Consider the following 22,561-nt stretch of genomic DNA (forward strand, 5'->3'; position numbering starts at 1 on the left):
AAAGGCTTTTAGAACTATAGCACTAAAATAATGTTATATAATTCTGCACTATGTGCGGAATTATATAACATTATTTTTTAGGTTTACTGTCCCTTTAAGTTAGGGGGGGTTAGGGTTAGACTTAGATTTAGCGGTTAATAACTTTAATATAATGGCGGCAACGTTGGGGTCGGCAGATTAGGGGTTAATAAATGTAGGTAGGTGGCTACAGATTAGGGGTTAATAATATTTAAATAATGTTTGCGATGCGGGAGTGTGGCGGTTTAGGGGTTAATATATTTATTATAGTGGCGGCGATGTCCGGTTTGGCAGATTAGGGGTTAAAATATTTATTATAGTGTTTGCGATGTGGGGGGGGGCCTCGGTTTAGGGGTTAATAGGTAGTTTATGTGTGTTAGTGTACTTTTTAGCACTTTAGTTAAGAGTTTTATGCTACGGCGTTGTAGTGTAAAACTTAACTACTGACTTTAAAATGCGGTTTCAGGCTTGACAGAACAGGGTCTACCGCTCACTTTTGGTCAGACACGTAATACCAGCGCTATGCAAGTCTCATTGAAAATATAGGATACGCAATTGACGTAAGTGGATTTTCGGTATTTCCGAGTCTGGCCAAAAAAGTGAGCGGTGAGCCTGTCATTTCAAGACTCGTAATACCAGCGGGTGTTAAAAAGCAGCGTTGGGACCAGCCAACGCTGCTTTTTAACCCTAACGCAAGACTCGTAATCTAGGCGATTGTATAAGTACATTAAAATAAAATGTTACATTCATAAAAACACTATCTGATAAAAGTATTCATATAAATATTAATAACAAAGATTTACAATTTTTTAAAGTCATATGGTATGTATAGATGTATTTGAATGAAAAGGACTATTATATATATATATATATATATATATATATATATATATATATATATATATATATATATATGTGTGTGTGTGTGTGTATAAATAATAATTCCATAATAATATGTAATGTAGATTGTAAGTTCCCACGGGAACAGGGCCCTTAATTCCCCCTGTATTTTGTCTGTAAAATTTTGTATTTTATTGTATTGTTTCTCCATTGTACTGTTATCCTTGTACCCATGGGCAGCGCTGCGGAATTTGTTGGCGCTTTATAAATAAAGAATAATAATAATAATGTGTTTTACTGTTTATTTACTGTAAATAGTTCATTTTCCAATGTTCATCACATACAGAACAATTATATTTTTATTTTATATAGATATTTTTATTTCTATAGATATATACGCATATATATATATATATTTTACTTTAACATTATCAGATATGCATATAGAAATATATATATTTAATAATAAAAATGAACATTTTCTAAGTGACAAACACTGGAATGTAAAATATGCATAAGATGTGTGTACTATTTTGCAATGTAGGTCTAACGAGGTATCGGGTAAGCGCACATGAAGAATAAGTTATCTTAAAGCATGTTATTGAAATATTAAATATAAAATATTGTAAAAAATATCAATAATTAGAATAATTAGAGATATTGTAAAAAAATAATATATGTGTGTATATTCTATGGATTATTTTGAATTTTTTAATACATCTATAATAATTATTTACATTATTTATTAATATGTTTCAATATTTTATATTTAATAAATCCATATGCACCTTAAGGTAACTTATGTCGGGTTAGAGCACAAAATATTTAATGTTTCTCCTGTCTGTAACGTTATTCATAGTTATAACTCTAAAACTTGGATTAAGGTTACATTTAGGGTTAGAGTTATAATTAGGTTTAGGGTTACAATTTGTGTTGGAGTTATGGTTATGGTAACAGTTAGGGATTTTATTTATAGTTTGGGTGACAGTTAGGGTTGGAGTTATAATTAGTGTTACAGTTAGAGATACAACGAGGGCTAAGGTGAGAATTATAATTAGGTTAAGGATTACAGTTAGAGCTTGATTTATGTTTAGGTTTATAGTTGGATTTAAAACTAAGGTTAAAGTTACAGTTAGGGTTAGAGTCATAACTAGGGTTAAGGTTACAGTTAAGGTGAGAGGTATAATTAGATTTAGGGTTACAGTTAGGGTTTGAGTTATGGTAAATTTAAAACTAGGGTTAAGGTTAACCCTAACCCTAACTATAACCCTAACCATAAATCAAGCTCTAACTGTAATCCTTAACCTAATTATAATTCTCACCTTAACCCTCATTGTATCTCTAACTGTAACACTAATTATAACTCCAACCCTAACCACAACCCTAGCTATAAATAAAATCCCTAACTGTAGCCATAACCATAACTCAAACCCCAACTGTTACCATAACCATAACTCCAACCCAAATTGTAACCCTAAACTTAATTATAACTCTCACCCTAACTGTTACCTTAACCATCGTTATAACTCTCACCTTAACTGTAACCATAGTTTTAAATCTAACTATAACCCTACCCATAACTCAAACCCTAACTATAACCCTTACTGTAACTCTAACCATAACTCAAACCCTAACTGCAACCCTAACCATACTCCTACTCTAACAGTAACCCTAAACCTAAGTGGATCTCTAACCCTATCTGTAACCTTAACTCAAGTTATAACTCTAACAGTAACCATAACCATAACTGTAACCCTAACTTCAACGCTAACTGTAACCCAAACCTCAACTCCAACCCTTAATGTAACCCTAAACCTAACTGTATCTCTAACCCTATCTATAACCTTAACCCTAGTTATAACTTTAAGTGTAACTCTAACCATAACTCCAACCCTAACTGTAACCCTAAACCTAATTGTAATTATAACCCTAAATGCAACCCTAACCATAACTCCAACCCTAACTGTAACCCTAACCATAACTCAAACCCCAACTGTAATCCTAACTATAACTCAAACCCTAACTGTAACCTTAACCATCGTTATAACTCTAACCCTACCCATAACTTCAACCCTAACTGTAACCCTTACCATAACGCCAACCCTAACTATAACCCTAAACTTAATTGTAACTCTAACCCTAACTGTAACCCTAACCATAACTCAAACCCTAACAGTAGCCCTAACCATAACTCAAACCCTTACAGTAACCCTAAACCTAATTGTATCTCTAACCCTATCTGTAACCTTAACCCGGGTTATAACTCTAACTGTAACCCTAAGCATAAATCCAATGCTAACTGTAACCCTAACCACAACTCCAACCCATAATGTAACCCTAAACCTAACTGTATCTATAACCTTAAACCTAGTTATAACTTTAAGTGTAACCCTAACTATAACTCCAACCCTAACTGTAACCCTAAACTTAATTGTAACTCTAACCCTAACTGTAACCCTAACCATAACTTAAACCCTAACCATAATTCAAACCATAACTGTAACTCTAACCATAACTGTAACTCTAAACATAACTCGAACCCTTATCATAACTCAAACACTAACCATAACTCAAACACTAACCGTAATTCAAACACTAACCGTAATTCAAACCCTAACTCCAACCCTAACTGTAGCCCTTACCATAACTCAAACCAATACAGTAACCCTAAACCTAATTGTATCTCTAACCCTATTTGTAACCTTAACCCAAGTTATAACTCTAACTGTAACCCTAACCATAATTCCAACGCTAACTGTAACCGTAACCACAACCCTTAATGTAACCCTAAACCTAACTGTATCTCTAACCCTATATGTACCCTTAACCCAAGTTATAACTCTAACTGTAACCCTAACCATAACTTCAACCCTAACTGTAACCCTAAACTTAATTGTAACCCTAACCATAACTCAAACCCTAACCGGAACTCCAACCCCAACTGTAGCCCTTACCATAACTCAAACCATTACAGTAACCCTAAACCTAATAGTATCTCTAACCCTATCTGTAACCTTAACCCAAGTTATAACTCTAACTGTAACCCTAACCATAACTCCAACCCTAACTGTAACCCTAACCATAACTCAAACCCTAACCATAACTCAAACCCTAACCATAACTCAAACCCTAACCGGAACTCAAACCCTAACCAGAACTCCAACCGTAACTGTAACCCTAAACCCAATTGTAACTCTAACCATAACTGTAACCCTAACCATAACGCAAACTCTAACTGTAACTCTAACCATAACTCCAACCCTGATTGTAAACCTAACCATAGCTCAAACCCTAACTGTAATGTTAACCATAACTCCAACCCTAACTGTAACCCTAACCCCAACCCCAATTTTAACCCTAACCATAACTCAAACCCTCACTGTAACCATACCCATAACTCCAACCCTAACTGTAACCATAAACTTAATTATAACTTTAACCATAACCCTAACCATAACTCATACCCTAACTTTAACTCTAACCATAACTCAAACGATAACCATAACTCAAATCCTAACTGTAACCATAACACAAACTTTAACTGTAACTCTAACCATAACTCAAACTGGAACCCTAACTCAATCCCTAACTTTAACTCTAACCATAACTCAAACCCTAACCATAACTCAAACCCTAACCATAGCTCAAACCCTAACTTTAACTCTAACCATAACTCAAACCCTAACCATAATTCAAACCCTAATCATAACTCCAACCCTAACTGTGACCCTAACCATAACTCAAACCCTAACTTTAACTCTAACCATAACTCAAACGCTAACCATAACTCAAATCCTAACTGTAACCATAACACAAACTTTAACTGTAACTCTAACCATAACTCAAACTGGAACCCTAACTCAATCCTTAACTTTAACTCTAACCATAACTTAAACCCTAACCATAACTCAAACCCTAACCATAGCTCAAACCCTAACTTTAACTCTAACCATAACTCAAACCCTAACCATAATTCAAACCCTAATCATAACTCCAACCCTAACTGTGACCCTAACCATAGCTCAAACCCTAACTGTAACTATAACCATAACTCCAACCCTAACTGTAACCCTAACTCCAAACCTAACTGTAACCCTAACCATAACTCAAACCCTAACTGTAAACATAACCATAACTCCAAACCTAACTATAACCCTAAACCTAATTATAACTTTCAGCTTATCTGTAACCCTAGTTATAAATCTAACTGTAACTCTAACTGTAACCCTAACCATAACTTTAACCCTAACTGTAACCCTAACCAAAACTTCAACCTTAAAGGGACAGTCAAGTCCAAAAAAAACTTTCATGATTTAAATAGGGCATGCAATTTTAAACAACTTCCCAATTTACTTTTATCACCAATTGTGCTTTGTTGTCTTGGTATTCTTAGTTGAAAGCTAAAACTAGGAGGTTCATATGCTAATTTCTTAGACCTTGAAGACTGCCTCTAATCTGAATACATTTTGACCACTAGAGGGCATTAGTTTCATATAGATAACATTGAGCTCATGCACATAAAGTGACCTAGGACTGAGCACTGATTGGCTAAACTGCATGTCTGTCAAAAGAACTGAAATAAGGGGCAGTCAGCAGAAGCTTAGATACAAGATAATTACAGAGGTAAAAAGTATATTAATATAACTGTGTTGGTTGTGCAAAACTGGGGAATGGGTAATAAAGGGATTATCTTTCTTTTTAAACAACAAAAATTCTGGTGTTGACTGTCCCTTTAACTGTAACCCTAACCATAACGCAAACCCTAACTGTAAGCCTAAACCTAATTATAACTCTTACTTTAACTATAACCTTAACCCTCGTTATAACTCTAAGCCTACCCATAACTCCAACCCTAACTGTAACCCTAACCATAACTCCAACGCTAAGGGTAACCCTTACCATAACTCCAATGCTAACTGTAACCCTAACCATAACTCAAACCCTAACTGTAACCCTAACCATACCTCAAACCCTTAACTGTAACTCTAACCATAACTCAAACCCTAATCATAACTCCAACCATAACTGTAACTATAATCATAACTCCAACCTTAACTGTAACCCTAACCATAACTCAAACTCTAACCATAGCTCAAAACCTAACCATAACTCAAACCCTAACTGTAATTCTAGTCATAACTCAAACCTTAACCATAATTCAAACCCTAACTGTAACTTTAATTATAACTCAAACCCTATCCATAACTCAAACCCTAACCTTAACCCTAACCATAACTCAAACTCTAACCATAGCTCAAAACCTTAACCATAATTCAAACCCTAACTGTAACTCTAACCATAACTCAAACCTTAACTATAACCATAACTCAAACCGTAACCCTAACTCAAACCCTAACTGTAACTCAAACCATAACTCAAACCCTAACCATAACTCAAACCCTAACCATAACTCAAACCGTAACTGTAACTATAACCATAAATCCAACCCTAACTGTAACCCTAACCATAACTGAAACCCTAACCATAGCTCAAAACCTAACCATAACTCAAACCCTAACTGTAACTCTAGCCATAACTCAAACCCTAACTGTAACTTTAATCATAACTCAAACCCTAACCATAACTCAAACCATAACCGTAACTCAAACCCTGACTGTAACTCAAACCATAACTCAAACCCTAACCATATCTCAAACCCTAACTGTAACTCTAAACATAACTCAAACCCTAACCATACCTCAAAACTTAAATGGACAGTCTACACCAGAATTGTTACTGTTTAAAAAGATAGATAATTCCTTTATTACCCATTCCCCAGTTTTGCATAACCAACACGTTTATATTTAAATACTTTATACCTCTGTGATTACCTTGTACCTAATACAAATACACATGTAGAGTGCGAGTCTAATTATAATATATCATTCAGTATTGCAATAGATTACACTATGCCTCTCCGCTGTGACAGTCAAATCAAACAGTCTCTTCTCCGGCGTCTAGACAATAAGTAAGTAAGAGTCCTGACTTGCGGGTACACACAACAGGGTAAGCACGTTTACCGTGCACTCTTACCCTCCACCTCCGTCTTTTCGGCTTCTGAGAACAGTGGGACCTCAATATCCTATTGATCGGAGCAATCTGCTCCTTGGTCTCCTCCGCCTCCCTCTGCGTCTCTAGCCCTAAGCACTCCTCCGGTGGCCCGGCACTTCCGGGTGACGTCACAATGGCCAATAAGTTTCGGATTGGTTCACAGTGGAGCGTGAAGTGAACAGCTGTTGGCGGCGCGGGATCTCTGGAAATGACTTGAGAGATTCAAAGAAATTAATGCGATCCACGCTGGGAAAGTTAAAACTTGATATTTATTGAAAACTTTAAAACAAATGGAAGATTTGCAGCAGCATGCAGAGTGAGTGCAGCACTTGGTTTACGCATTTCGGCTGACAAGCCGTAATCATAGCCTATAGTGCTGTGTTCACCTCTGCTATTTTAAGAACATGAGGAAAGAGCCCATTGGCTCAATATCAATTACAAAATTAAAACACTTGTGCGCTACTCTGTTAACATCTTAATGTCAGACTGCAACTAAGCAAAGGGGGCAAAACAAATATCCTTCTTGAAGCAAACATATCAGATCAAAAACCAAACTAGAACACACCTGCATAAGGAAATGAATAATTCATGTTATAGTTAAATAATCAATTTTAAATGGAAACATAGGCCTAGATTTAGAGTTGGGCGGTAGCCGTGAAAACCAGCGTTAGAGGCTCCTAACGCTGGTTTTTAACGCCCTCTGGTATTTGGAGTCAGTCATTAAAGGGTCTAACGCTCACTTTCCAGCCGCGACTTTTCCATACCGCAGATCCCCTTACGTCAATTGCGTATCCTATCTTTTCAATGGGATCTTTCTAACGCCGGTATTTAGAGTCGTGGCTGGAGTGAGATTTAGAACTCTAACGACAAAACTCCAGCCGCAGAAAAAAGTCAGTAGTTAAGAGCTTTTTGGGCTAACGCCGGTTCATAAAGCTCTTAACTACTGTGCTCTACAGTACACTAACACCCATAAACTACCTATGTACCCCTAAACCGAGGTCCCCCCACATCGCCACCACTCGATTAAATGTTTTTAACCCCTAATCTGCCGACCGCCACCAACGTTATACTTATGTACCCCTAATCTGCTGCCCCTAACACCGCCGAGCCCTATATTATATTTATTAACCTCTAATCTGCCCCCCCACAACGTCGCCACCAACTACCTACAATAATTAACCCCTAATCTGCCGACCGCAAAGCGCCGGCACCTACGTTATCCTTATGTACCCCTAATCTGCTGCCCCTAACACCGCCGACCCCTATATTATATTTATTAACCCCTAATCTGCCCCCCACAACGTCGCCGCCACCTACCTACACTTATTAACCCCTAATCTGCCGAGCGGACCGCACCGCTACTATAATAAAGTTATTAACCCCTAATCCGCCTCACTCCCGCCTCAATAACCCTATAAGAAATAGTATTAACCCCTAATCTGCCCTCCCTAACATCGCCGACACCTAACTTCAAACATTAACCCCTAATCTGCCGACCGGAGCTCACCGCTATTCTAATAAATTTATTAACCCCTAAAGCTAAGTCTAACCCTAACACTAACACCCCCCTAAGTTAAATATAATTTAAATCTAACGAAATAAATTAACTCTTATAATATAAATTATTCCTATTTAAAGCTAAATACTTACCTGTAAAATAAACCCTAATATAGCTACAATATAAATAATAATTATATTGTAGCTATTTTAGGATTAATATTTATTTTACAGGTAACTTTGTATTTATTTTAACCAGGTACAATAGCTATTAAATAGTTAAGAACTATTTAATAGCTAAAATAGTTAAAATAATTACAAAATCACCTGTAAAATAAATCCTAACCTAAGTTACAATTAAACCTAACACTACACTATCAATAAATTAATTAAATAAAATACCTACAATTATCTACAATTAAACCTAACACTACACTATCAATAAATTAATTAAATACAATATCTACAAATAAATACAATGAAATAAACTAACTAAAGTACAAAAAATAAAAAAGAACTAAGTTACAAAAAATAAAAAAATATTTACAAACATTAGACAAATATTACAACAATTTTAAACTAATTACACCTATTCTAAGCCCCCTAATAAAATAGCAAAGCCCCCCAAAATAAAAAAAATGCCCTACCCTATTCTAAATTACAAAAGTTCAAAGCTCTTTTACCTTACCAGCCCTGAACAGGGCCCTTTGCGGGGCATGCCCCAAAGAATTCAGCTCTTTTGCCTGTAAAAAAAACACATACAATACCCCCCCAACATTACAACCCACCACCCACATACCCCTAATCTAACCCAAACCCCCCTTAAATAAACCTAACACTAAGCCCCTGAAGATCTTCCTACCTTATCTTCACCATACCAGGTTCACCGATCCGTCCTCGGAAGTCTTGATCCAAGCCTCGGAAGTGTTGATCCAAGCCCAAGCGGGGGGCTGAAGAGTGACGTCCATCCTCGGGCTGAAGTCTGGATCCAAGCGGCGGCTGAAGAAATCCATCATCGGGCTGAAGTCGGAAGTCCATCATCGGGATGAAGTCTTCTATCAAGCCGCATCTTCAATCTTCTTTCTTCTGGAGCGGAGCGGAGCCATCTTCTTTCCAACCGACGCGGATCCAACCTCTTCAACCGACGCCTACTCGCCGAATGAAGGTTCCTTTAAGGGACGTCATCCAAGATGGCGTCCCTCGAATTCCGATTGGCTGATACGATTCTATCAGCCAATCGGAATTAAGGTAGGAAAATTCTGATTGGCTGATGGAATCAGCCAATCAGAATCAAGTTCAATCCGATTGGCTGATCCGATCAGCCAATCAGATTGAGCTTGCATTCTATTGGCTGATCGGAACAGCCAATAGAATGCGAGCTCAATCTGATTGGCTGATTGGATCAGCCAATCGGATTGAACTTGATTCTGATTGGCTGATTCCATCAGCCAATCAGAATTTTCCTACCTTAATTCCGATTGGCTGATAGAATCCTATCAGCCAATCGGAATTCAAGGGACGCCATCTTGGATGATGTCCCTTAAAGGAACCTTCATTCGGCGAGTAGGCGTCGGTTGAAGAGGTTGGATCCGCGTCGGTTGGAAAGAAGATGGCTCCGCTCCAGAAGAAAGAAGATTGAAGATGCGGCTTGATAGAAGACTTCATCCCGATGATGGACTTCCGACTTCAGCCCGATGATGGATTTCTTCAGCCGCCGCTTGGATCCAGACTTCAGCCCGTGGATGGACGTCACTCTTCAGCCCCCCGCTTGGGCTTGGATCAAGACTCTGGACCGATCGGTGAACCTGGCATGGTGAAGACAAGGTAGGAAGATCTTCAGGGGCTTAGTGTTAGGTTTATTTAAGGGGGGTTTGGGTTAGATTAGGGGTATGTGGGTGGTGGGTTGTAATGTTGGGGGGGGTATTGTATGGGGTTTTTTACAGGCAAAAGAGCTGAATTATTTGGGGCATGCCCCGCAAAGGGCCCTGTTCAGGGCTGGTAAGGTAAAAGAGCTTTGAACTTTTTTAATTTAGAATAGGGTAGGGCATTTTTTTATTTTGTTGGGCTTTGTTATTTTATTAGGGGGCTTAGAGTAGGTGTAATTAGTTTAAAATTGTTGTAATATTTTTCTAATGTTTGTAAATATTTTTTTATTTTTTTGTAACTTAGTTCTTTTTTATTTTTTGTACTTTAGTTAGTTTATTTCATTGTATTTATTTGTAGATATTGTATTTAATTAATTTATTGATAGTGTAGTGTTAGGTTTAATTGTAGATAATTGTAGGTATTTTATTTAATTAATTTATTGATAGTGTAGTGTTAGGTTTAATTGTAACTTAGGTTAGGATTTATTTTACAGGTGATTTTGTAATTATTTTAACTATTTTAGCTATTAAATAGTTCTTAACTATTTAATAGCTATTGTACCTGGTTAAAATAAATACAAAGTTACCTGTAAAATAAATATTAATCCTAAAATAGCTACAATATAATTATTATTTATATTGTAGCTATATTAGGGTTTATTTTACAGGTAAGTATTTAGCTTTAAATAGGAATAATTTATATAATAAGAGTTAATTTATTTCGTTAGATTTAAATTATATTTAACTTAGGGGGGTGTTAGTGTTAGGGTTAGACTTAGCTTTAGGGGTTAAAAAATGTATTAGAGTAGCGGTGAGCTCTGATCGGCATATTAGGGGTTAATACTTGAAGTTAGGTGTCGGCGATGTTAGGGATGGCAGATTAGGGGTTAATACTATTTCTTATAGGGTTATTGAGGCGGGAGTGAGGCGGATTAGGGGTTAATAACTTTATTATAGTAGCGCTCAGGTCCGGTCGGCAGATTAGGGGTTAATAATTGTAGGTAGGTGGCGGCGACGGGGGCGGCAGATTAGGGGTTAATAAATATAATATAGGGGTCGGCGGTGTTAGGGGCAGCAGATTAGGGGTACATAGGGATAATGTAGGTGGCGGCGGTGTACGGAGCGGCAGATTAGGGGTTAAAAATAATATGCAGGGGTCAGCAATAGCGGGGGCGGCAGATTAGGGGTTAATAAGTGTAAGGCTAGGGGTGTTTAGACTCGGGGTACATGTTAGAGTGTTAGGTGCAGACGTAGGAAGTGTTTCCCCATAGGAAACAATGGGGCTGCGTTAGGAGCTGAACGCGGCTTTTTTGCAGGTGTTAGTTTTTTTTTCAGCTCAAACAGCCCCATTGTTTCCTATGGGAGAATCGTGCACGAGCACGTTTTTGAAGCTGGCCGCGTCCGTAAGCACCGCTGGTATCTAGAGTTGCAGTGGCGTTAAATTATGCTCTACGCTCCCTTTTTGGAGCCTAACGCACTGAAAACCCAGCCATTCTGTAAGCTCTAAATACCAGCGGTATTTAAAAGGTGCGGGGGGGAAAAAAGCATGCGTAGCTAACGCACCCCTTTGGCCGCAAAACTCTAAATCTAGGCGATAGTTTTTTAGTTTGCAACATAATGGTATATGGGTATAAATTATGTTAAAAGACAATCCCTGCAATTTAATACATAACATGCCAAAAATCAACAAAAATGTACACTGGGTTTGTTTTAAATATATTTTATATATATAAAAATAGAGGGTGTGAGTGCTATTTTTACCCCTCCCCACCATATAAACCCCAAATCTAATGGGTCAAGTTCAGTAAGAGATGTATGACAAAGAAGTCCATAAAATATCTATTGCTTTTATTAGCATTAGATGTACCAGGGCTTTTTTAGGGGAAATTGTCATGTACCCTAGTGCATAGTTCCATCTAGTATGTATAATACAATTGCTAGGAAGAATTATACTTATAAATACCTCCAATCAATGTTGGTGTTGGTAAGGTGCTGAACCATTGAAAACAATGGGGGCTAGTTATCAAGCCGTCTACTTTTCTGGCTTCGCCGGCCCAATACGTCCGCCTAAGCTCGCCTACCTTCGCCGCCGCGGACCTTGAATACGTTCGCCTAAGTTATCAAATAAAGCTGTCAAAAAGCCGCGGGGCGATGAGCAGCGGACTGTGACAGTTATCACTCATCCGATCTCGCTGCCCTTCGGCTTTTTCCCAGCTTTATTGCTAGCCTGTCACTAAGCACTCACACTAAACTGCACTGTTCTGCCCCCTATACCGGCGCCCCCGGAGCCCCCCGCAACTAAATAAAGTTACTAACCCCTAAACCGCCGCTCCTAGACCCTGCCGCAACTCTTATAAATGTATTAACCCCTAAACCGCCGCTCCCGGACACCGCTGCCACCTACAGTATACCTAGTAACCCCTATCCTGCCCCCCCTATACCGTCGCCCTCTATTATAAAATTATTAACCCCTATCCTGCTGATCCCGCACCTCTCCGCAACTAAATAAATAGTTTAACCCCTAAACCGCCGCTCCATGAACCCGCCGCAACCTATAATAAATTTATTAACCCCTATCCTGCCCCCCACTACGCCGCCGCCACTGTAATAAAATGATTAACCCCTAAACCTAAGTCTAACCCTAACCATAACGCCCCCCTAACTTAAATATTAATTAAATAAATCTAAATAAATTAACTCTTATTAACTAAATGAATCCTATTTAAAACTAAATACTTACCTTTAAAATAAACCCTAATATAGCTACAATATAAATAATAATTATATTCTAGCTATCTTAGGATTTATTTTTATTTTACAGGTACCTTTCAATTTATTTTAACCATGTACAATAACTATTAAATAGTTATTAACTATTTAATAGCTTACCTAGCTAAAATAAAGAGAAATGTACCTGTGAAATAAATCCTAACCTAAGTTACAATTACACCTAACACTACACTATACTTTAATAAATTATTCCTATTTAAAAATAAATACTTACCTGTAAAATAAACCCTAAGATAGCTACAATGTAATTAATACTTATATTATAGCTATTTTTGGATTTATATTTATTTTACAGGTAACTTTGTATTTATTTTAGCTAGTTAGAATAGTTATTAAATAGTTATTAACTATTTAATAACTACCTAGCTAAAAGAAATACAAAATTACCTGTAAAATAATTCCTAACTTAAGTTACAATTAAACCTAATACTACACTATCATTAAATTAACTAAATAAACTACCTACAAAGAACTACAATGAAATACAATTACATAAACTAACTAAAGTACAAAAAATAAAAAAAGCTAAGTTACAAAAAATAAAAAATTAAGTTACAAACATGTTAAAAATATTACAACAATTTTAAGCTACTTACACCTAATCTAAGCCCCCTAATAAAATAACAAACCCCCCCAAAATAAAAAAAATCCCTACCCTATTCTAAATTACATAAATTTCAATGCTCTTTTACCTTACCAGCCCTTAAAAGGGCCATTTGTGGGGGCATGCCCCAAAAAGTTCAGCTCTTTTGCCTGTAAAATAAAAATACAACCCCCCCCAACATTAAAACCCACCACCCACATACCCCTAATCTAACCCAAACCCCCCTTACAAAAACCTAACACTAATCCCCTGAAGATCATCCTACCTTGAGTCGTCTTCACTCAGCCGAGCCACCGATGGAACTGAAGAGGGCATCCGGAACGGAAGAAGTTAATCCTCCAAGCGGCGCTGAAGAAATCTTCCATCCGATGAAGTCATCATCCAGGCGGCGCTGAAGAAGTCTTCGATCCGGCCGATGTCATCTTCAAAGAGGCGCTGAAGAGGTCTTCTATCCGGGCGAAGTCATCTTCCAAGCCGGGTCTTGAATCTTCCTTCCGCCGACGCGGAACCACCTTCTTCACCGACGGACTACGACGAATGACGGCTCCTTTAAGGGACGTCATCCAAGATGGCGTCCCCTCAATTCCGATTGGCTGATAGGATTCTATCAGCCAATCGGAATTAAGGTAGGAAAATCTGATTGGCTGATGGAATCAGCCAATCAGATTCAAGTTCAATCCGATTGGCTGATCCAATCAGCCAATCAGATTGAGCTCGCATTCTATTGGCTGATCGGAACAGCCAATAGAATGCGAGCTCAATCTGATTGGCTGATTGGATCAGCCAATCGGATTGAACTTGAATCTGATTGGCTGATTCCATCAGCCAATCAGATTTTCCTACCTTAATTCCGATTGGCTGATAGAATCCTATCAGCCAATCGGAATTGAGGGGACGCCATCTTGGATGACGTCCCTTAAAGGAGCCGTCATTCGTCGTAGTCCGTCGGTGAAGAAGGTGGTTCCGCGTCGGCGGAAGGAAGATTCAAGACCCGGCTTGGAAGATGACTTCGCCCGGATAGAAGACCTCTTCAGCGCCTCTTTGAAGATGACATCGGCCGGATCGAAGACTTCTTCAGCGCCGCCTGGATGATGACTTCATCGGATGGAAGATTTCTTCAGCGCCGCTTGGAGGATTAACTTCTTCCGTTCCGGATGCCCTCTTCAGTTCCATCGGTGGCTCGGCTGAGTGAAGACGACTCAAGGTAGGATGATCTTCAGGGGATTAGTGTTAGGTTTTTGTAAGGGGGGTTTGGGTTAGATTAGGGGTATGTGGGTGGTGGGTTTTAATGTTGGGGGGGGGGGTTGTATTTTTATTTTACAGGCAAAAGAGCTGAACTTTTTGGGGCATGCCCCCACAAATGGCCCTTTTAAGGGCTGGTAAGGTAAAAGAGCATTGAAATTTATGTAATTTAGAATAGGGTAGGGATTTTTTTTATTTTGGGGGGGTTTGTTATTTTATTAGGGGGCTTAGATTAGGTGTAAGTAGCTTAAAATTGTTGTAATATTTTTAACATGTTTGTAACTTAATTTTTTATTTTTTGTAACTTAGCTTTTTTTATTTTTTGTACTTTAGTTAGTTTATGTAATTGTATTTCATTGTAGTTCTTTGTAGGTAGTTTATTTAGTTAATTTAATGATAGTGTAGTATTAGGTTTAATTGTAACTTAAGTTAGGAATTATTTTACAGGTAATTTTGTATTTCTTTTAGCTAGGTAGTTATTAAATAGTTAATAACTATTTAATAACTATTCTAACTAGCTAAAATAAATACAAAGTTACCTGTAAAATAAATATAAATCCAAAAATAGCTATAATATAAGTATTAATTACATTGTAGCTATCTTAGGGTTTATTTTACAGGTAAGTATTTATTTTTAAATAGGAATAATTTATTAAAGTATAGTGTAGTGTTAGGTGTAATTGTAACTTAGGTTAGGATTTATTTCACAGGTACATTTCTCTTTATTTTAGCTAGGTAAGCTATTAAATAGTTAATAACTATTTAATAGTTATTGTACATGGTTAAAATAAATTGAAAGGTACCTGTAAAATAAAAATAAATCCTAAGATAGCTAGAATATAATTATTATTTATATTGTAGCTATATTAGGGTTTATTTTAAAGGTAAGTATTTAGTTTTAAATAGGATTCATTTAGTTAATAAGAGTTAATTTATTTAGATTTATTTAATTAATATTTAAGTTAGGGGGCGTTAGGGTTAGGTTTAGGGGTTAATCATTTTATTACAGTGGCGGCGGCGTAGTGGGGGGCAGGATAGGGGTTAATAAATTTATTATAGGTGGCGACGGTGTAGGGGGGGCAGATTAGGGGTTAATAAATGTATTATAGGTGGCGACGGTGTAGGGGGGGCAGGATAGGGGTTAATACATTTAATATAGGTTGCGGCGGGTTCAGGGAGCGGCGGGTTAGGGGTTAATACATTTATTATAGTTGCGGTGGGCTCCGGGAGCGGCGGTTTAGGGGTTAATATGTATAGAGTAGCTTGCGGTGGGCTCCGGGAGCGGCGGTTTAGGGGGTAATAACTTTATTTAGTTGCGGCGGTGTAGGGGGGGTCAGATTAGGGGTGTTTAGACTCGGGGTACATGTTAGGGTGTTAGGTGTCGACAGCTCCCATAGAAATCAATGGGATGTCTGTCAGCAGCGAACTTGTACTTTCGCTATGGTCAGACTCCCATTGATTCCTATGGGATCCGCCGCCTCCAGGCTGGCGCTTTGAAAACCAGGTACGCTGGGCCGTAAAAGTGCCGAGCGTACCTGCTAGTTTTTTGATAGCTAGCAAAAGTAGTGAGAATGTGCCGCACTTGTGTGCGGAACATCTGGAGTGACGTAAGAATCGATCTGTGTCGGACTGAGTCCGGCGGATCGAAGCTTACGTCACAAAATTCTACTTTTGCCGGTCTCGAGCCTTTGATAACTAAGGCGTATCAGCCTCGCCACAAATACGCTGCGGAATACGCAGCGTATTTGAGGTTGACGGCTTGATAACTAGGCCCCAATGAATGTATATAAGGTAATTGTTACTCCCAGTAATTTATCATGTCAAATTTGGAATTTAATCCTTTAGGGACTCTGGTTTCCATTTTAAATATCCAAAATATTTCTCTCTTTGCTAAAAGTTGGTCAAGGTTACCTCCACGTTTAGGCAGAACTACTTTTTCTATGGCGCACCACCTGAAGGTTTTTAAGCTGCCATCATGTGTTTTTACAAAATGCTGCACTAGTGGAGTAGATGCCTTGCCCAAACTTATAGTAGAAAGATGTTCTCTAATTCTTGAATTCATGTCTCTTGACGTGAGACCAATGTATTAGTTAGTTGCAGTCTGACAATAAGATGTTAACAGAGTAGCGCACAAGTGTTTTAATTTTGTAATTGATATTGAGCCAATGGGCTCTTTCCTCATGTTCTTAAAATAGCAGAGGGGAACACAGGACTATAGGCTATGATTACGGCTTGTCAGCCGAAACGCGTAAGCCATGTGCTGCGCTCACTCTGCATGCTGCTGCAAATCTTCCATTTGTTTTAAAGTTTTCAATAAATATCAAGTTTTAACTTTCCCGGCGTGGATTGCATTCATTTCTTTGAATACCTTGTACCTAAGCCTATGCAGACTGCCCCCTTATCTCAGTGCTTTTCACAGACATGCAGTTTAGCCAATCAGTGCAGACTCCTAAATAACTCCACTGGAGTGAGCACAATGTTATCTATATGAAACACATGAACTAGTTAGCGCTGTGGAACCTGTTGGCGCTCTACAAATACCTGATAATAATAACTAGCACTGTCTAACTGTGAAAAACTTTCAAAATGCTCTGAGCTAGGAGGCTGGTTTCAACGGTTTAGAGATCATTTTGAGCCTACCTAGGTTTAGCTTAATCAAAAATACCACCAAGGGAACAAAGCAAATTTAATGATAAAAGTAAATTGGAAGGTTGTTTATAATTGCATGCTCTATCTGTATCATGAAAGTTTAATTTTGACTAGACTGTTCTTTTAACTGTAACCCTAACCATAACCCTAACCATAACTCCAACCCTAACTGTAACCTTAACTGTACACCACCTTTCCCGTCCTACCACTTACCTCATTGTCAGTTTATTTTCCTCATAGTCTGGCTGTATATTAGCTACAATTGTTGCTTTTACCCTCAGTTTCTATATCTTTATTGTTATTTTTCTTTAATAGTCTCTGTCTCCATCTATAACATGTTGGTAAATTGATTTATATAGTTTTATGCTCTCTATATTGGTGTCTCATATTTTCATTTTTACATAATTATATTGTTCATTACATTTTTTTTATTTTATCTTTAACTTCTTTCTCTCTTTTTATTTATTTTAACTTTTAAATATGTCCCAAACTTCAGAAAATCAAACTCCTCTCAATGAACAAGGAGTTCAAAAGATAACATTGATGTATCCATGAATAAATTACTTGGTCAAATATCTAACCTTATTAATAAATCTCAATCCAGTGGCAAAAAAAGCTGTGAAGCATAAAAGACCTATATCCAGTGCCATTAAGGTACATAAATCACGTCAGCTTATGCCTGGCACTTCTATTCCTTGCAGGAAAGGAAGGAAAACCCCTGATAAATCCTCTACTCCCAAGAGGTTACTAATGGGAGATGCTAAAGCCACTAACATATTTTATGAAGTTTCAGCTTCTTCTGAATTTAATACAGATTTTTCTTCAGAGGAATCTGTCAATTTTGATGATTATGTAACTCAATTTATTGATTCTACCACTTCTCCAAGAGTGAAAACATTTAAAAAATGTTTAAAAAAGTCTGAACACCTCGATAATGAGGAAGGTACCCTAATATTTCTAGCTATTACTCTAACCATAATTGTTACCCAACACATAACTGTAGCCCTAATTCTAACCCTAGCACTTACCCTAAACCTAACATTAACTCTAGCCATATCTCTAGCCCTAATTCTAACCCTAAACCTATCTCTAGCCCAAATTCTAACCTTAGCCATATATGTAACCCTAAATCTAACTCTAGCCATATCTCTAGCCCTAATTCTAACCCTAAACCTATCTCTAGCCCTAATTCTAACCCTAAACCTATCTCTAGCCCTAATTCTAACCCTAGCCATATTTCTAGCCATATCTCTAGCCTTAATTCTAACCCTAAACCTATCTCTAGCCCTAATTCTAACCCTAGCCATTAGCCATATATCTAACCCTAATTCTAACCCTAACCCTAGCCATATCTCTAGCCCTAATTCTAACCCTAAACCTAACTCTAGCCCTAATTCTAACCTTAGCCATATACCTAACCCTAATTCTAACCCTAGCCATATCTCTAGCCTTAATTCTAACCCTAAACCTATCTCTAGCCCTAATTCTAACCCTATCTCTAGCCCTAATTCTAACCCTAGCCATATCTCTAGACTTAATTCTAACCCTAAACCTATCTCTAGCCCTAATTCTAAACCTAGCCATATATCTAACCCTAATTCTAACCCTAGTCATATCTCTAGCCCTAAGTCTAACCCTAACCATATCTCTAGCCCTAATTCTAACCCTAGCCATATCTCTAGCCCTAATTCTAACACTAACCCTAGCCATATCTCTAGCCCTAATTCTAACCCTAGCCATATATCTAACCCTAATTCTAACCTTAACCCTAGTCATATCTCTAGCCCTAAGTCTAACCCTAGCCATATCTCTAGCCCTAAACCTAGCCATATCTCTAGCCCTAAGTCTAACCCTAGCCATATCTCTAGCCCTAAGTCTAACCCTAGCCATATCTCTAGCCCTAATTCTAACCCTAGCCCTAAGTCTAACCCTAGTCATATCTCTAGCCCTAAGTCTAACCCTAGCCATATCTCTAGCCCTAATTCTAACACTAACCCTAGCCATATCTCTAGCCCTAACCCTAGTCATATCTCTAGCCCTAAGTCTAACCCTAGCCATATCTCTAGCCCTAAGTCTAACCCTAGCCATATCTCTAGCCCTAAGTCTAACCCTAACCCTAGTCATATCTCTAGCCCTAAGTCTAACCCTAACCCTAGTCATATCTCTAGCCCTAATTCTAACCCTAGCCATATCTCTAGCCCTAATTCTAACACTAACCCTAGCCATATCGCTAGCCCTAATTATAACCCTAACCCTAGTGATATCTCTAGCCCTAATTATAACCCTAACACTAGCGATATCTCTAGCCCTAAATCTAACCCTAGCCATATCTCTAGCCCTAATTATAACCGTATCCATATCTCTAAACATAACACTAACCCTAGCCATAACTATAACTCTAAACATAACACTAACCCTAGCCATATCTATAACTCTAAATATAACACTAACCCTCGCCATAACTATAACTCTAAACATAACACTAACCCTCGCCATAACTATAACTCTAAACATAACACTAACCCTAGCCATAACTATAACTCTAGACATAACACTAACCCTAGCCATAACTATAACTCTAAACATAACACTAACCCTAGCCATAACTTGAACCATAACTATAACCCTAGCCATAACTGTAACCCTAACTGTATGCATAACCCTATCTTTAGCAATATCTGTAACCCTTAGACTATGCATAACCCTAGCCATAACTCCTAACCTTACCGAAACCCTAGCAGTAACTCTAACCCTTACACAACCCCAAACCATAAATCCAACCCTAAATGTTACCCTAGTTCTAGCTATTACTCTAACCCTAATATCCCCCACATGTTAAACACTAAATACATTCATTAACCACTAAACTGCCATCCCCCACATCGCAAAGTATCTAAATACATCTATTAACCCCTAAACTGCCATCCCATGGGCATGTGTGTGTACATATGTATGAGTGTGCACATTTGTATGTGTTTACATATGTAGGTGTGTGTGTGTAAGTATGTATGTACATATGTATGTGTGTATATGTGTATGTAAATATGTATGTGTAATATATCTACACACATACATATACACCTTTAAACCCTACCCAGTCACACACCTTGCCATATACTATATCTCTTTAAATCGCTGTTAAGACATTTTTCTCAATAATAAACCTATATATGGTATTACATTGAATAAGTATATATATGAGTGTAATACTATAATTATACATGTGTTTTTTATGCATTTATTCTTGCCTTAATACTTGCTTCATGTAAAAGTCAGCCATATTAAGATTTTCTGGTAAATCTTTTTTTGCCATTCACTAACAATAACAAATTGTGCAGTATTCTTCGTGCAGGGGTCACAATATGGATAGCGCATCCTTTGCTATTGATAGAGCTCCACTTGTAATCTAGACTATTATTTGTTTCCTAGCACTTCTCACCTGGTTTGTGTTGTCTATAGTCCCCGCCTCATTATCTGCAGAGAAAAGAGCAAGAGTCTGAATCTATATCAAGTTCATCATAATATTAACACCTTAACAACCACAGACATATAGGGTACAGGTACAGGGTTGTTAACAAGCCCTCTTATCAGGCTTGTTTATAGTGGAGGTCTTGCTGATATCATGCAGTATAAGCACAATCTTACTGATTCTAGCAAAGCTGCGCTAGAAAACCCCTTAACACCCACGCGCCGTTAAGTCTTTAACGGAACAAGTATATGTTATGTTTATTTATTTTAGATATAAAGCTGTTAAGGTTTATGCACATGTAATCAGCAGGGTAACATTTATTCTGCAACTTTGAAGGGACATTAAACACTTTGAGATGGTAGTATAAAATTATAACTTATATATATATAAAGAAATATCTGCAATATACTTTTGTTATTTATTTTGTCCCCTTTTCATGTAATTCCATTCTGAAATTGTGAGCTTTTCAAATCCTGTTAGAAATGGAAGTGCAGAACACTGTTATATTCTGCACAGCCATTGGCTGCACACTCTAGTGGCCTACAGTATTTATAACTGTCCCTAATTGGCCATAGCAGAGAAACCTAAGTTTCAACATGGCAGCTCCTATTGTCTTATAGACACTAACGCCTAGATTTAGAGTTCTGCGTTAGCCATCAAAAGCAGCGTTAAGGGGTCCTAACGCTGCTTTTGGCCGCCCGCTGGTATTTAGAGTCAGCCAGGAAAGGGTCTAATGCTCACTTTCCAGCCGCGACTTTTCCATACCGCAGATTCCCTTACGCCAATTGCGTAGCCTATCTTTTCAATGGGATCTTCCTAACGACGGTATTTAGAGTCTTGGCTGAAGTGAGCATTAGACCCTCTACCGACAAGACTCCAGCCGCAGAAAAAAGTCAGTAGTTAAGAGCTTTCTGGGCTAACGCCGGTTCATAAAGCTCTTAACTTCTGTGCTCTAAAGTACACTAACACCCATAAACTACCTATGTACCCCTAAACAGAGGCCCCCCCCACATCGCCGCCACTATAATATAATTTTTTAACCCCTAATCTGCCGACCGCACACCGCCGCCACCTACATTATCCTTATGTACCCCTAATCTGCTGCCCCTAACATCGCCGACACCTACATAATATTTATTAACCCCTAATCTGCCCCCCCAACGTCGCCGCTACCTTACCTACACTTATTAACCCCTAAACCGCCACACTCCCGCCTCGCAAACCCTATAATAAATTGTATTAACCCCTAATGTGCCCTCCCTAACATCGGCGACACCTAACTTCAAGTATTAACCCCTAATCTGCCGACCGGACCTCGCCGCTACTCTAATAAATGTATTAACCCCTAAAGCTAAGCCTAACACCCCCCTAAGTTAAATATAATTTTTATCTAACAAAATAAATTAAATATTATTAACTAAAGTATTCCTATTTAAAACTAAATACTTACCTGTAAAATAAACCCTAATATAGCTACGATATAACGAATAATTATATTGTAGCTATTTTAGGATTAATATTTATTTTACAGGCAAC

At 37.9% G+C, this 22,561-nt stretch overlaps 1 long non-coding RNA gene across 1 annotated transcript in view; it reads right to left on the reverse strand.

Moving 5' to 3' along the window:
* The window catches only part of LOC128664952 (uncharacterized), an 87,211-nt gene that overhangs the window by 23,866 nt on the left and 40,784 nt on the right, over positions 1 to 22,561 (reverse strand). The window contains exon 4 of the long non-coding RNA XR_008402948.1: positions 20,996 to 21,030. This is a non-coding gene — a long non-coding RNA (uncharacterized LOC128664952). The remainder of the gene's footprint in view (positions 1 to 20,995; positions 21,031 to 22,561) is intronic.

This window comes from Bombina bombina, chromosome 6 (assembly GCF_027579735.1).
Source record: "Bombina bombina isolate aBomBom1 chromosome 6, aBomBom1.pri, whole genome shotgun sequence".
Lineage (NCBI taxonomy): Eukaryota > Metazoa > Chordata > Amphibia > Anura > Bombinatoridae > Bombina > Bombina bombina.